Raw genomic sequence first — 15239 nt, forward strand, 5'->3', positions numbered from 1 at the left:
AACGTTTGTGCAGCACTGTATGGGGCAAGTGTCTGTATGGGGCCATAATCAACGTTTGTGCAGCACTATATGGGGCAAATATCTTTATGGAGCATCTTATGGGGCTATAATCAGCATTTGCGCAGCATGATATTGGGCAAATATGTCTATGGAGCATCTTATGGGGCCATTATTAACCTTTATGCAGGATTATATAGGGCATATTTTAATATGGAGCAACTAATGGGGCCCATCAAACTTTATGGAGCATTATATGGGGCTCCTGATTCAATATGGATATTCAAAAACACTTAACCTACTGATGTCTCAATTAATTTTACTTTTATTTGGTATCTATTTTTATTTTTGACATTTACAGGTAGCTGCTGCATTTCCCACCCTTGGCTTATACTCGAGTCATTAAGTTTTCTGTTTTTTGTGGCAAAATTGTGGGGGTCGGCTTATACTCGAGTATATACGGTAATAGTGAATATTAATATGTGACTAATATGAAGTGTGGATATGATTAACATATATAACTTGATATGATAATGTGAGAAATATAGTGATAACATCTGTGTCATGTGACAAAAAATGTCACTATGTGACAAAATGGCAATATGTGACAATATAAATAAAGTGACTGCGCCTGTGACAACAAAAATAACACTGGTCAACACAAAAAAATCATCAGCAAAAATAATATGTCTGTTTTATGCAGTTTGATGTGCTGATTCCAAAAATATGCTTGCTTTGCTCTATCACATAAAGTTTCTGAGATAGAAGTATTTTTGTTATTACATTATTTCTGCATTTTCAATGTATATGGCTTTTCCTATGTTGGTCCCATTTCGTTGCTTGTCTTACTTAATTGTGAACTTTCTTACAGGGACAACATCTGTAAAGGTTTTAGTAAGTTTTATGGAAAGGAGTATTGACAGTGCAGTCAACCAATGACTGCTTCTCGGAAAGTCACGTTATGGGGAGGAGCTAACTGTTATGAGGCGGTAAGATTTGAGTCAGTCAGAAAAGGATGGTGATGGCAGCAAGGACTGGTGAGACTGACAGGAGACAGGCCGCTACAGGGATCTGAGCCCTGCCACAGGGAGGTAGAAGAGAAAGCAGCGGACAGCCGCCATTTTGAGAGGATTTTCACAGCATTTCTGGGAGGGCAGGTCACCTCAGAGGGATGAAAACGGCTCAGCCACTGAGGTATAACTGAGTGAGGGTCTCCAGAGAGAGAACCTGAAAGCAGCCAATATCACACTGAGAAACTGCCTGTCTGCAAGTGTTCATCTGTAAGGAATAGGCTGACACGTTTACCTCACAACTGTATATAGTTATCTACCAGATTACCTCCAGTAAAATCAGTTCTAAATTCAAGCTGCTTCTGTCATCTATGGGAAAATATCTACAAATAGTCAGTCGGCTCATCGCATTTTTTGGGGGAGTTTACCACCACCATTGATCTGAACTTACTCTTCTGTTTGATCTGAGTTAATGGACAAAAATGCCCTGACAGTGTATCAATCATCTGAAGAATCTGCTATGTGTGTAGCTCTTTTACATCAACAGGCCAAGTACGTTCAATCACTCATGATATTAAAAAGATGTACCAGATGTAATTTAAGTGTCCACTTGGTGATCAAGACAAAAGCTGGACCCCTCATGTGATATGCTCAAGTTGCTCAAATGGTCTTCGTGACTGATTGAATATGAGGAAAGTGGCTATGCCATTTGCTGTTCTTATGATTTGGAGAGAACCCAAAAATAATAGTGATGACTGCTACATTTGTTTTGTCAAACTGAAGGGGTTTACTACAAAGAACAAACATAAGATTAATTACCCTGAACTTGAATCTGTGATTAAGCTAGTTCCACATAATGGTACCTTGCCAGTTCCTGTAACACCGTTGTCTGGATTGGATGAAAATGAAGTAGAATATGAAGACTATGGTGCTGCTGAAGCTACTGGCGAAGACATGGAGACCTCATGGAGATGTAGCAGCCAGAATGCTTTACTCAACATGAATTAAATGAGCTCATCAGACCTTTCATTGTCAAAAAATGAAGCTGAACTTCTTGCATCTAGGTTGAAACAGAAGAATCTTCTTCATGATGATGTCAAAGTGTGATATTACCGAAACAGAAGCAACATTTTAACACAATTTTTCACAGTTGATGGACCAATGGTGTACTGTAACAATGTGAATGGCCTTTTGAAGAACTGAATCAAGAGTATTTTGTAGCAGATTGGCGATTGTTTATTGACTCATCCCAGAAAAGTTTGAAGGCAGTGTTGCTTCACAATGAAAATATGAAACCATCAATCCCTATTGCTCACTCATGTTATCTAAAGGAAAGTCATGAAAATCTGTCAGTTGTTTTGGATCCTATACAATATAAGCATTTTCCAGAAACAAGTTATGCCTAGCTCATGCTTCTGGAGACATTACACCTGTAAATTTGGAGGGCTGTCATCACTACAGAAATGACAAACATGTGGACGATAAATGTGGTTTAGACACACAGTGGGGCTCAGAAGGGAGGGGGCATTTGGATTTGGGAGGGCAAAATTTCCTGAATTTCTTTTGAGGGGTGATGAGCTATAGCACTTTTCCAGAGCCTTTGTACTACCAGTAACGTGAAAGCCCCCCTATATTTCCATTGACAGATGACGGACGTGAGTGGGAACTTGCTTTTGATGTGGGTTGAGTTGTAGCTTTTGTTGTGATGATTTTACATTACATTTGGGATCACATTTATCCGGCGCTCTACGTTAAGCACTTACATTGGGGTTTCCATCTAAATCTCAGAGTAACGGGATTCAGATGAAACTCGAGGGGTCCATTCACTATGAGGCAGCAAAGTTACTCTGGAACCCTTCTGGCCTCTGTTCAGTGTTGTCCTTCTTTCAGAAGTGCACAAAACTGTGGCGGACCACGCTTTTATGTACAATTAAAAAGATGGATTATAGGTCAGACGGCGTCCACAGTGTCTCCATCTGCCTCATTATAGGGAATCTTCCTCCGGGGGATCCGCCTGAATCACGTATTTCAGAGATTTACACCAAAACCCCAGTGTAAACGCTAAGCATATAGCGCAGAGTAAATGTAAGCCGAGCCTTAGGCCGGGGTCACACTACAGCGTAATATGGATGAGTGTTCAGCTATAAAAAAAAAATCGCATAACACTCAGCCCAATGTTAATCTATGGGGCAGCTTCCATCATCCGTTTTTTTATCATCCGTATTACACTTGCAAGTGAAATCGCAGCATGCTGCAATTGTCCGTGTCTCTCAGCTGAGAAACGCCAATGCAAGTCTATGGGGGCAAGAAAAATGCGGATTACACATGGACCATGCGTGTGACTTGAAATTCTCAGGCATTGGCCAGGTGACAGGAAATGGCCTCAGCCATTATTTAGGAAGCTTTGAGATGCTAAATAGCCTGGGAAGTTCAACAACAAGCCACCTGCACGCCTCCACGGAATACAGCAAGATGTCAAGGCATATTAAGGTGGATCTTCTGATTTGGTGCAGGAGAGGCCTGAAATATGGGATGTCCGTGATGCACATTAAGCCGACCGTGCCCTCAAAGATGCCTCATGAAGGCGTATATGCCGGCAAATGTTTGCTACATATGAAGAAAGTACACCTCAGGTGCAGCATGAAATGAGTAAGTGCTACCCTTATTTAAAAAAAAAAAAATAAGTGGCTTAAATGGAAGCAACAAATACAACATCATATGTGATGTTATGCTTGATAGCCTGGCTGTTTTAAACTTTACACTTGTCAAGTAGCATGCCACATTAGGCTTTAACCCTCATTTGCCTATAGTCGCTGTCATCATAATGTGACAAATTTTTTGGTTAACTTTGTAGTGTCTGATGTCATGAGACGGTGGCGGAGCTGCAGTGACCAGTTCCGCAGAGAGCGACGGAATCGGGCCAGGAGTGGGTCAGAGGGACCCAAAAAGAGAAAATATATTTACTATGATAGGTTAAGTTTTCTGGCTCGTTCTTGATCTCCGTCCGTAAGTGCTTGAGTCAGCACAGCACACATTTGTCACGTAGTGTTACAGTATGAAATATTTTTTTTTATATGAAAAACAGAACAGAATCAAACCTAACTGAGCAGAAGACTGGCTCAGATTCGGAGGTCCACATCAACCCAGTTGGTGAAGAGGATGAACAGGTTGGAGCATATTCACAACCGTCAACAAGTCACCAACAACCATCACGGCCTTCTGCGGGACAGGAGCAAAATGAAGAACAGGAGGTTCATGGGCAGAGTGGCAGCCCAACACTCCCAACTGAGAACCTCACCACAGCCTGCAGTAGTCTCACGCCGTGGGCACTGCAAGAGGGAGCTTTCCACCACTGGAACCAAACAGCAACTGGATACTTGGGTATTGAACTACCTGTCCCGCACTGCCAATGATGACGGAGAAGAGGTGTATGCACAGAGTCTGGCACACTATCTCCGCCCAATCCCCAGAGAAGTGAGGCCAGAGGTGCACTTCAAATAGTTTTAGATGCTTGCACCCCACCCAATAACTCCATTCCAATATTGTCTTACCTTGAAAGATGGCAACTTTCTAGGAAAAACTTTCTCCAAATGGCTGCACAACCAGAGGAGAACACAAGATCTGAGAGTGAACCCCCTCCCAGTCCTTCACCACAAATACCTGAAGGCATAATACAACATCTGCCACAATATGCTCAATTCATGCCACCAGCTGCACATTATTATTTATTGTTATAGCGCCATTTATTCCATGGGGCTTTACATGTAAGGAGGGGTATACATAATAAAAACAAGTACAATAATCTTAAACAATACAAGTGATAACTGGTACAGGAGGAGAGAGGACCCTGCCCGCGAAGGCTCACAATCACAAGGGATGGGTGAGAATACAGTAGGCGAGGGTAGAGCTGGTCATGCAGCGGTTTGGTCGATCGGTGGTTACTGCAGGTTATAGGCTTGTCGGAAGAGGTGGGTCTTCAGGCTCTTTTTGAAGGTTTCGATGGTAGGTGAGAGTCTGATATGTTGTGGTAGAGAGTTCCAGAGTAGGGGTGATGCGCGAGAGAAATCTTGTATGCGATTGTGGGAAGAGGAGATAAGAGGGGAATAGAGAAGGAGATCTTGTGAGGATCGGAGGTTGCGTGCAGGAAAGTACCGGGAGACGAGGTCACAGATGTATGGAGGAGACAGGTTGTGGATGGCTTTGTATGTCATGGTTAGGGTTTTGTACTGGAGTCTCTGGGCAATGGGGAGCCAGTGAAGGGATTGACAGAGGGGAGAAGCTGGGGAATAGCGGGGGGACAGGTGGATTAGTCGGGCAGCATAGAATAGATTGGAGGGGTGCGAGAGTGTTCGAGGGGAGGCCACAGAGCAGGAGGTTGCAGTAGTCAAGGCAAGATATGATGAAGGCATGGACTAGGGTTTTTTCAGATTCTTGGTTGAGGAATGAACGGATTTGTGAAATATTTTTGAGTTGAAGTCGGCAGGAAGTGGAAAGGGCTTGGATAAGTGGTTTGAAAGAGAGATCAGCGTCAAGGATTACCCCGAGGCAGCGAGCTTTTGGGACTGGGGAGAGTGGGCAGCCATTTACTGTAATGGATAGGTTCGTTGGGGGGGTCACGTGAGATGGGGGAAAGATGATGCATTCTGTTTTGTCTATGTAAAGTTTCAGAAATCTAGCGGAGGAGAAGGATGAAATAGTGGACAGACATTGAGGGATTCTGGTTAGTCGGGAGGTGATATCTGGCCCAGAGATGTAGATCTGTGTGTCATCAGCATAGATGATACTGAAAGCCATGAGATTCTATGAGCTGTCCCAGGCCGAAGGTGTAAATGGAGAAGAGCAGGGGCACATCACCAGTATGGCCACTTGACCATACCCAGTGTAGGAGAGTGGCCACTACATGGGTATGGTCGACATGGACATTCTGGGGGGTATCCACAAATGGTTCATGCAAATACCCAGACTTATTATGTTCCGCAAAACCAAAATGCTCAGTACCAGCATTTCCCACACCCAGTCCCTTCCATGCTCCATCATGCATGCTTTTGTTATTTATTTTTAAGGTTTGATGTTTTTTGCTTTTTATGTTTTAATATGTGAAAAAAACATTGAGGGCTGATAATATTGCCCATAACTTCCATATGTTGTAAATATGGTTATTGTGACATACAAACATTATGTCAGTAAACTCAGTTAGTTAAAAGTGTGTTTTACTTTCTACAGATATATAGATGATGTTTAGATCAATTTTGTGAACACATTTTAAAAAAAAAAAAATCACAATTTTGAAAAGGTAACCATTTTATTTTACACACATAACCAAACAAAATTATAACATGGACACTGCATTCTCTTGCCACGGAGTAGATCCCTCTGGAGATACAAAACAGTTAGTAAAGACATCCCGCACTTTCAGTCCAGAGGGCGGACAACGGGCATGATGTCCATGTGAAGTAGCCTGGACATTATTTGCATCCTTAACATCACCAGCATTTGCACTACAGTCGTGAATTCTTATGAAGTTGTGAAGAACAACAAATGCTTTGATAATTGAATTGCAGACTGTAGAACACGCCAAAGGCACAATCCACCAGGCGTCGTGCACGGGAAAGGCGGAAATTAAAGATTCGACACCAGTGGTCCAGGGTTCTTCGCGGATAGGGCCTCATGAGTTTCCTAGTTAGTTGGAAGGCCTCATCACCAACCATTACATAAGGGACAGTTTCAAAATTAGACAGTGGTAGCTGACGTGGGGGTGGGAGGTGCAACTGAATACTGTGCATACGACGACCCATAATGGAAGTATGGAACACTTGGGAGTCTCCTGTTTGGCCATAGGCCCCAATATCAACAATTTGAAACATGTATGCGCTGTCGACCAGGGCCAACAGCACTACTGAAAAGTATTCTTTATAATTAAAATATTGGGAGCCAGAGTTGGGCGGCTTACGTACACAGATGTGCTTCCCATCCAGGGCTCCAATACAGTTAGGAAACGGGCACGTCTCCTCAAACCCACGGGCAATACGCAGCCAGTCTTGTTGTTTTGGCTCAGGCATGACAGATTCATGCAATCGTGACCAAATTTGTGAGAACGTAGCCTGAACAATGCCTGAAATTGTTGATTTGCCTATTAGGAACTCCAGATGTAGTGCCGCGTAGGACAGACGAGTTGTTAGAAATCTAGAATGGAAAAAAAAGGTTAGGACTTATCCATGCATCATCATACCAAGGTTACTGCAACTTAACATTTAATGTAAAGTGCAAACTAAGCCCTGCCTCAAAAAGTTACAGCAGGTATACAATGCCTAGGGAACAGAGCAGAAATACAAAGAGCAAGTAATGTGAAAGGCATAATTATATTAAATTTAAAAAAATGTGTAGAAAATACATCAAACACATACGCATCATACATTTTTTTGACATACCGTAAATTAAGTAGAAGCCTCTCCTCTGCCGAAATAGACTTGCGCATCAAGGTGTCCTTATAGGTGATACCAGGGCGCAGAGTCTCAAGTAGAATATCAAATGTTGCCAGGCTCATCCGAGTATATTGGTAAAATTTGTCTGGATGGCTGCGGAGTGAAGTGTAGAGACGATGAAAATGCCCTTTAGTCACCCGTTGCCTCATAAGTGGATGGACCCAGGTTCTTCTCCGCCTCCTCGGATCCACAATCACTGGGTAAGGTGCCCCAAAACACTGGGACAAAACCCAGTGTAAAAGCACCTGCTCAGTGTGGTTAAAGGTTAGCCTATATAACATGTTGCAGACAAATCAGCTCACAAAATACACTAGCAAAAACTCTCAAGCCAAGCAAGGAGGAGGGGACTTGTTATTGAGCCAATAAATAGGGTTGCAGATTAATTTCTAATGATTTTCAGGTCAGAGAACCTTCATTTGCTCATTTTGCAAGTGTGTGAGAAAATCTCACCATACGGATGAGATACAGATGGCACAAGGATACTTTTTTGAGAAAAAAATCGCATCCTCACATTGCACACGGATGAGATACGGATCACCATACGGAGAACATTTGTGTGATTCTCAGCAGACATAATCGGACAGATTTTTTATACGTTGTGTGTGACCCCGGCCTTACTGTGATCCTTGGGAGGCAGAATGAACTAATCAACAGCAGGTAAAAAATTGGTTTTATTAATTTTTTTATGCTGTTCCTCGTGTGGTATAAGCGACTAAACCACTTTATTCTTCTGGTAGGTGCGATTACAGAGATACTAAATTTAAATCGGGTTTTTATGTTTGACTGCTGTCACACACTAAAAGACGCTTTTTATTGCAAAAACAAGTTTTTTGCATCCGCATTTTTAGATAGCTAGAAGTTTTCTATATTTCGACTGACAGTCATGTGAGAGCTTGTTTTTTGTGGGACGAGTTGACTTTTTTTTTATTTTGGAATGAACAAAAACCAGAATTGTTTTTTGGGTTTTTTTTTATGCTGTTCCATGTGTGGTAAAATTGATAAGACAACTATATCCTTTGGGTCAGTACAATTACAGCGATACCACATTTATAATTTTTTTTATGTTTTCATGCTTTTACACAATAAAAACTTATAGAAAAACAATATTTTTGCATCACTTTATTATGAGAGCTATAACTTTTATTTTTCGGCCGACGGAGCTGTATGACAGCTTCTTTTTTTGCGGTACAAGATGATGTTTTCAGAGATACCATTTTAATTTACATTAGTCTTTTTTATTGCTTTTTATTCCACTTTTTGTTCGGCGGTATTATAAAGCATCATCTTTTTTCTCTTTTTTAATTAGTATTCACTGAAGGGGTTAAATAGCAGCACAGTTTTATTGGGTGGGTTGTTATGGATGCAGCAATACCAAATATGTACTTTGTTTATTTTTACATAAATAAATGTATTCATTGGATTAATATTTTTTCTTCTTTTGTTCTTTACTTTGTGATTTTTTTTAAACTTTTTTTTACATTGTCCCAGTATGGGATATTAACCCCTTCATGACCTGGCCATTTTTTGCAATTCTGACCAGTGTCCCTTTATGAGGTAATAACTTAAGAAAGCTTCAACGGATCCTAGCGATTTGTTTTTTTCGTGACATATTGAGCTTCATGTTAGTGAGAAATTTAGGTCGATAATTTTTGCATTTGTCAAAAAAACGGAAATTTGGCGAAAATTTAGAAAATTTTGCAATTTTCAAATTTTGAATTTTTATTCTGTTAAACCAGAGAATTATATGACACAAAATAGTTAATAAATAACATTTCCCACATGTCTACTTTACATCAGCATAATTTTGGAAACAAAATTTTGTTTTGCTAGGAAGTTATAAGGGTTAAAATTTGACCAGCGATTTCTCATTTTTACAACAAAATTTACAAAACCATTTTTTTTTTAGGGTCCACCTCACATTTGAAGTCACTTTGAGGGGTCTATATTGCTGATAATACCCAAAAGTGACACCATTCTAAAAACTGCTCAAAACCACATTCAAGAAGTTTATTAACTGTTCAGGTGCTTCACAGCAGCAGAAGCAACATGGAAGGAAATAATTTACATTTAACTTTTTAGTCCCAAAAATGAACTTTTAGCAACAATTTTTTTATTTTCCCAAGGGTTTTACCAGGATAAACTGGACCCCTAAAGTTATTGTACAATTTGTCCTGAGTACGCCGATACCCCATATGTGGGGGGAATCACTGTTTGGGCGCACAACAGGGCTCGGAAGGGAAGGAGCGCCATTTGACGTTTTGAATGAAAAATTAGCTCCAATTGTTAGCGGACACCATGTCGTGTTTGGAGAGCCCCTGTGTGCCTAAAGATAGGAGCTCCCCCTCAAGTGACCCCATTTTGGAAACTAGACCCCCCAAGGAGCTTATCTAGATACATAGTGAGCACTTTCAACCCCCAGGTGCTTCACAAATTGATCCGTAAAAATGAAAAAGTACTTTTTTTTCACAAAAAAAAATTCCTTTAGCCTCAATTTTTTCATTTTCTCATGGGTTACAGGATAAAATGGATCTTAAAATGTGTTGGGCAATTTCTCCTGAGTACACCGATACCTCACATGTGGGGGTAAACCACTGTTTGGGCACACGGCAAGGCTCGGAAGGGAAGGAGCGCCATTTGACTTTTAGAATGAAAAATTAACTCCAATCGTTAGCGGTCACCATGTCACGTTTGGAGAGCCCTGTGTGCCTAAACATTTGAACTCCCCCACAATTGACCCCATTTTGGAAACTAGAGCCCCCAAGGAACTTATCTAGATGTGTGATGAACACTTTTAACCCCCAAGTGCTTCACAAAAGTTTATAACGCAGAGCCGTGAAAATAAAAAATCATTTTTTTTAGCCCGCAATATTTTATTTTCACAAGGGTAACACGAGAAACTGAACCCCAATAGTTGTTGTCCAGTTTGTCCTGAGTACGCGGATGCCCAATATGTGGGGGTAAACCACTGTTTGGGCACACGTCGGGGCTCGGAAAGGAAGTAGTGACGTTTTGAAATGCAGACTTTGATGGAATGGTCTGCGGGCGTCATGTTACGTTTGCAGAGCCCCTGATGTACCTAAACAGTAGAAACCCACAAGTGACCCAATTTTTGAAACTAGACCCCCCAAGAAACTTATCTAGATTTGTGATGAGCACTTTGAACCACCAAGTGCTTCGCAGAATTTTATAAAGCAGAGCCGTGAAAATAAAAAAATCTTTTTTTCCCCACAAAAATAATTTTTTAGCCCCCATTTTTTTATTTTTCCAAGGGTAACAGGAGAAATTAGACCTCCAAAATTGTTGTACAATGTTTCCTGAGTACGCTTATGCCCCACATGTTTGGGTAAACCCGTTTGGGCACACGTCGGGGCTCGGAAGGGAGGGAGCACCATTTGACTTTTTGAATGCAAGATTGGCTGGAATCAATGGTGGCGCCATGTCGTGATTGGAGACCCCCTGATATGCCTAAACAATGGAAACCCCTAAATTCTAACTCCAACACTAACCCCAAAACACCCCTAACTCTAATCTTAACCCTAATTCCAACCCTAACCCTAATTCCAGCCCTAACTCTAGTTCCAGCCCTAACCCTAAGGCTACGTGCACGTGCTACTGCTCATGCGCCCGCCATTTTGGAAGATGGCGGCGCCCATCGAAGATGCCGGACTGACAACAGGAGGGTCCCCGGGACTCCAGCATAATGGGGGAGTTGGGATTGGACAGCAAGGGGGCACCGGAGCGGAGAGGAAAGCAGTAGAGGGCAGCGGAGCACAAAACGGAGGGGAGGAAAGACTGACAGCGGCGGCAGATCGCGGGGAGGTCAGATCGCGGTCTCCAGCCATGGCCGATGATATTGCAGTATCGGCCATGGCTGGATTGTAATATTTCACCAAATTTCATAGGTGAAATATTACAAATTGCTCTGATTGGCTGTTGAAAGTGCAACAGCCAATCAGAGCGATCGTAGACACGTGGGGGCAATGCCATCCCCCTGGGCTAAAGTACCATTCTCCCTGTCACTGCATATCGGGTGAAATTGGAGTTAACCCCTTCACCTGATCTGCAGGGACGCGATCCCTCCATGACACCTCATAGGCGTCACAGGTCAGATTGGCACCGACTTTCATGACGCCTACGTGGCATCACAGGTCGGGAAGGGGTTAACTTTGACTGCCCTGACTACTGATCTAATGCTCTGCAATGTCAGCTGCTGCTCTGAGCAGGTGTCAGCTCCTGCTCTGAGCAGGAGCTTACAGGTCACCATCCCTGGGTGACACCGCGGCCATCTTTTGGCCCAGGTCATCATGGAGACCATCGACACAAAATGATTGCGTTGTCTGCAATACCCCATGATGTCGCTGTCACTATTGATAGAGTAAACCAAAAATCAATGGAAAAAAATAATATAGCTCTATCACATCAAAAGCTGAAATATTACCCAAAAAAGAAAAAATGAATCACAGAGCAAAGTTCTTATTAGATATATCAATTTTAATAAATAGTTAAAAAAGATGATAAAAGAGTACATACAACAAATAATGTCAAGGCTAGTGACACCTAAGAACCATGTCAGGCAGGGTTAGGGTACAATCATATTAGAAAACAAGTCCCTCTATTACAGATGCTTGTGTGGGGTAGTATAAATAAACAGACACTTGAACAAGTAAATAAAAGGTCCACAAGTAAATGCTAATGAGTAAGATCAAAACAACGTGCTTTAAGGAACCATAGTATACTTAATCGTGTCGTATACAACCACCATCACAGATTTGCTACCCTCAAAGTGAATGCATGCACATATTACAGAGGGAAGAGAGCATAAGTAAATAAATTAGAGGCCCCAACGCGCGTTTCGCTGTCAGTGCTTCCTCGGGGGGCGTGAGGAAGCACTGAAACGCGCGTCGGGGCCTCTTGTCCATGTCTTGGCATTAGGTTGGTATAATTTATTTACTTACTTATGCTCTCTTCCCTCTGTGATATGTGCATGCCTTCACTTTAAGGGTAGCAAATCTGTGATGGTGGTTGTTGTATACGACACGATTAAGTGTACTATGGTTCCTTAAAGCACGTTGTATTGATCTTACTCATTAGCATTTACTTGTGGACCTTTTATTTACTTGTTCAAGTGTCTATTTATTTATATTACCCCACACAAGCATCTGTAATAGAGGGACTTGTTTACTAATATGACTGTACCCTAACCCTGCCTGACATGGTTCTTAGGTGTCACTAGCCTTGACATTATTTGTTGTACGTACTCATCATCTTTTTTAACTACTGTATATACTCGAGTATAAGCCGAGATTTTCAGCCCAAATTTTTGGGCTGAAAGTGCCCCTCTCGGCTTATACTCGAGTCACGGTGGGTGGCAGGGTCGGCGGGTGAGGAGGAGAGGGCGCTGAGGCATACTTACCTAGTCCCTGCGATCCTGGCGCTCCCCCTGCTGTCCCACGGTCTCCGGGTGCTGCAGCTCTTCCCCTCTTCAGCGGTCACGTGGGACCGCTCATTAGAAAAATGAATATGGACTCCACTCCCATAGGGGTGGAGCCGCATATTCATTTCTCTAATCAGCGGTAACGGTGACCGCTGATAGAGGAAGGGGCTGCGGCACCCGGAGACCAGCTGTCCGGAAGAAGGAGCGGGACGCCGGGAGCAGGTAAGTATCGCATATTTACCTATCCCCGTTCCACATGCCGGGCATCGCTCCATCTTCCTGGTGTCTCTCCGCACTGACTGTGCAGATCAGAGGGCGCGATGACGCATATAGTGTGCGCGCCGCCCTCTGCCTGATCAGTCAGTGCGGAGAGACGCCGGGACTGGACGCTGGGGAGTTGCAAGCAAGGAAGGTGAGTATGGCATTTTTCTTTTATTGCAGCAGCAGCAGCAATGGCACAGCTTTCTATGGTACATCAATGGGGCAATAATGAACGGTGCAGAGCACTATATGGCACAGCTATGGGGCAATAATGAATGGTGCAGAGCACTATATGGCACAGCTATGGGGCAATAATGAATGGTGCAGAGCACTATATGGCACAGCTATGGGGCAATAATGAACGGTGCAGAGCACTATATGGCACAGCTATGGGGCAATAATGAACGGTGCAGAGCACTATATGGCACAGCTATGGGGCAATAATGAACGGTGCAGAGCACTATATGGCACAGCTATGGGACAAAAATGAACGGTGCAGAGCACTATATGGCACAGTTATGGGGCAATAATGAACGGTGCAGAGCACTATATGGCACAGCTATGGGACAAAAATGAACGGTGCAGAGCACTATATGGCACAGCTATGGGACAAAAATGAACGGTGCAGAGCACTATATGCACAGCTATGGGGCAATAATGAACGGTGCAGAGCACTATATGCACAGCTATGGGGCAATAATTAACGGTGCAGAGCATTGTATATGGGGCACAGCTTTATATGGAGCATCTATGGGGCAATATTGAACTGAATGAAGCATTATATGGGGCTCCTGATTCAATATGGATATTCAAAAACACTTAACCTACTGATGTCTCAATTAATTTTACTTTTATTGGTATCTATTTTTATTTTTGACATTAACCGGTAGCTGCTCCATTTTCCACCCTAGGCTTATACTCGAGTCAATAAGTTTTCCCATTTTTTGTGGCAAAATTAGGGGGGGTCGGCTTATACTCTAGTATATACGGTATTTATTTAAATTAATATATCTAATAAGAACTTTGCTCTGTGATTCATTTTTTCTTTTTTGGGTAATATTTCACTATTGATAGAGGCATCAGAGGGATTAAACGCCAGCGTGATCATCACGCCGTATAAAGGGAACCCGTCATGTAAATAACGCTATTAACCTGGCCCTCTTGCTGTTTCAGCCATAGGGGTGGCGATGGCATCGTTTCAGTCACTGCTTAGTGTAGAGAACAGTGGCTGTAATGCACCCCCAGGACTCACTGACAACTGGCTCTAAAGCTGAGCAGGCTGTAAATCAGTTATAGATATTCTTTAGTTGGAAACATCTGATACTACCGACTGACTGCATATCGTACTGAATCTTTCCATGATATAGAATTAATAATATGTATTCACATTTCATATGCATTTCTTACACGAACTTCCAAATTACAGCCATTTTCTCCAACATAATGATTTTCCATGACGTTTACAGTGAACCATTCATGTTGTGCATGCAGTCCAATCTGTTGGCACTATATTATACAGCAGATTATGGAATAGTGTGTTGGAGTACTTTCATATTGCGTTCAAGCACCAGTTTGGTGGCCCCGTCAGGGCTTATGTCCAAATACAACCCTCCCCTTCCACAAAAAGATCTGTATGTATGCGCTAACGGGCCATAAACTAGAACGGTACCAGTATAGCGAACATGCACTCTCCAGGGCATCACTTTCGAGCGTGTATACCTACTGGAGGTGGGCACCCAGACATTGCAGACTATTTATACAGCAACCACTATCACTGAGCAAGAGCAGCGACTTATAAACACTGTGTAGGCAGGAGATAGTTAAAAAAAAAAAAACTGGTTCAGTGCTGAGTTTCTGTCGCTGCCATCAGTACCTTTTATTGTCTGCAGCATTGACTTGATGTAGACATTGCTGAAGACAATGACTAATCTCAGTGGCTCTGCCCAAGTAGACACCATGAACCGCAGAGCTCAGTGATTGGCTGCAGTGTTATGTACATGACATCAACGCTGCAGACAATAATAATAATAATTTTATTTATATAGCGCCAACATA

This window comes from Ranitomeya imitator, chromosome 3, assembly GCF_032444005.1.
Source record: "Ranitomeya imitator isolate aRanImi1 chromosome 3, aRanImi1.pri, whole genome shotgun sequence".
Taxonomy (NCBI): Eukaryota; Metazoa; Chordata; class Amphibia; order Anura; family Dendrobatidae; genus Ranitomeya; species Ranitomeya imitator.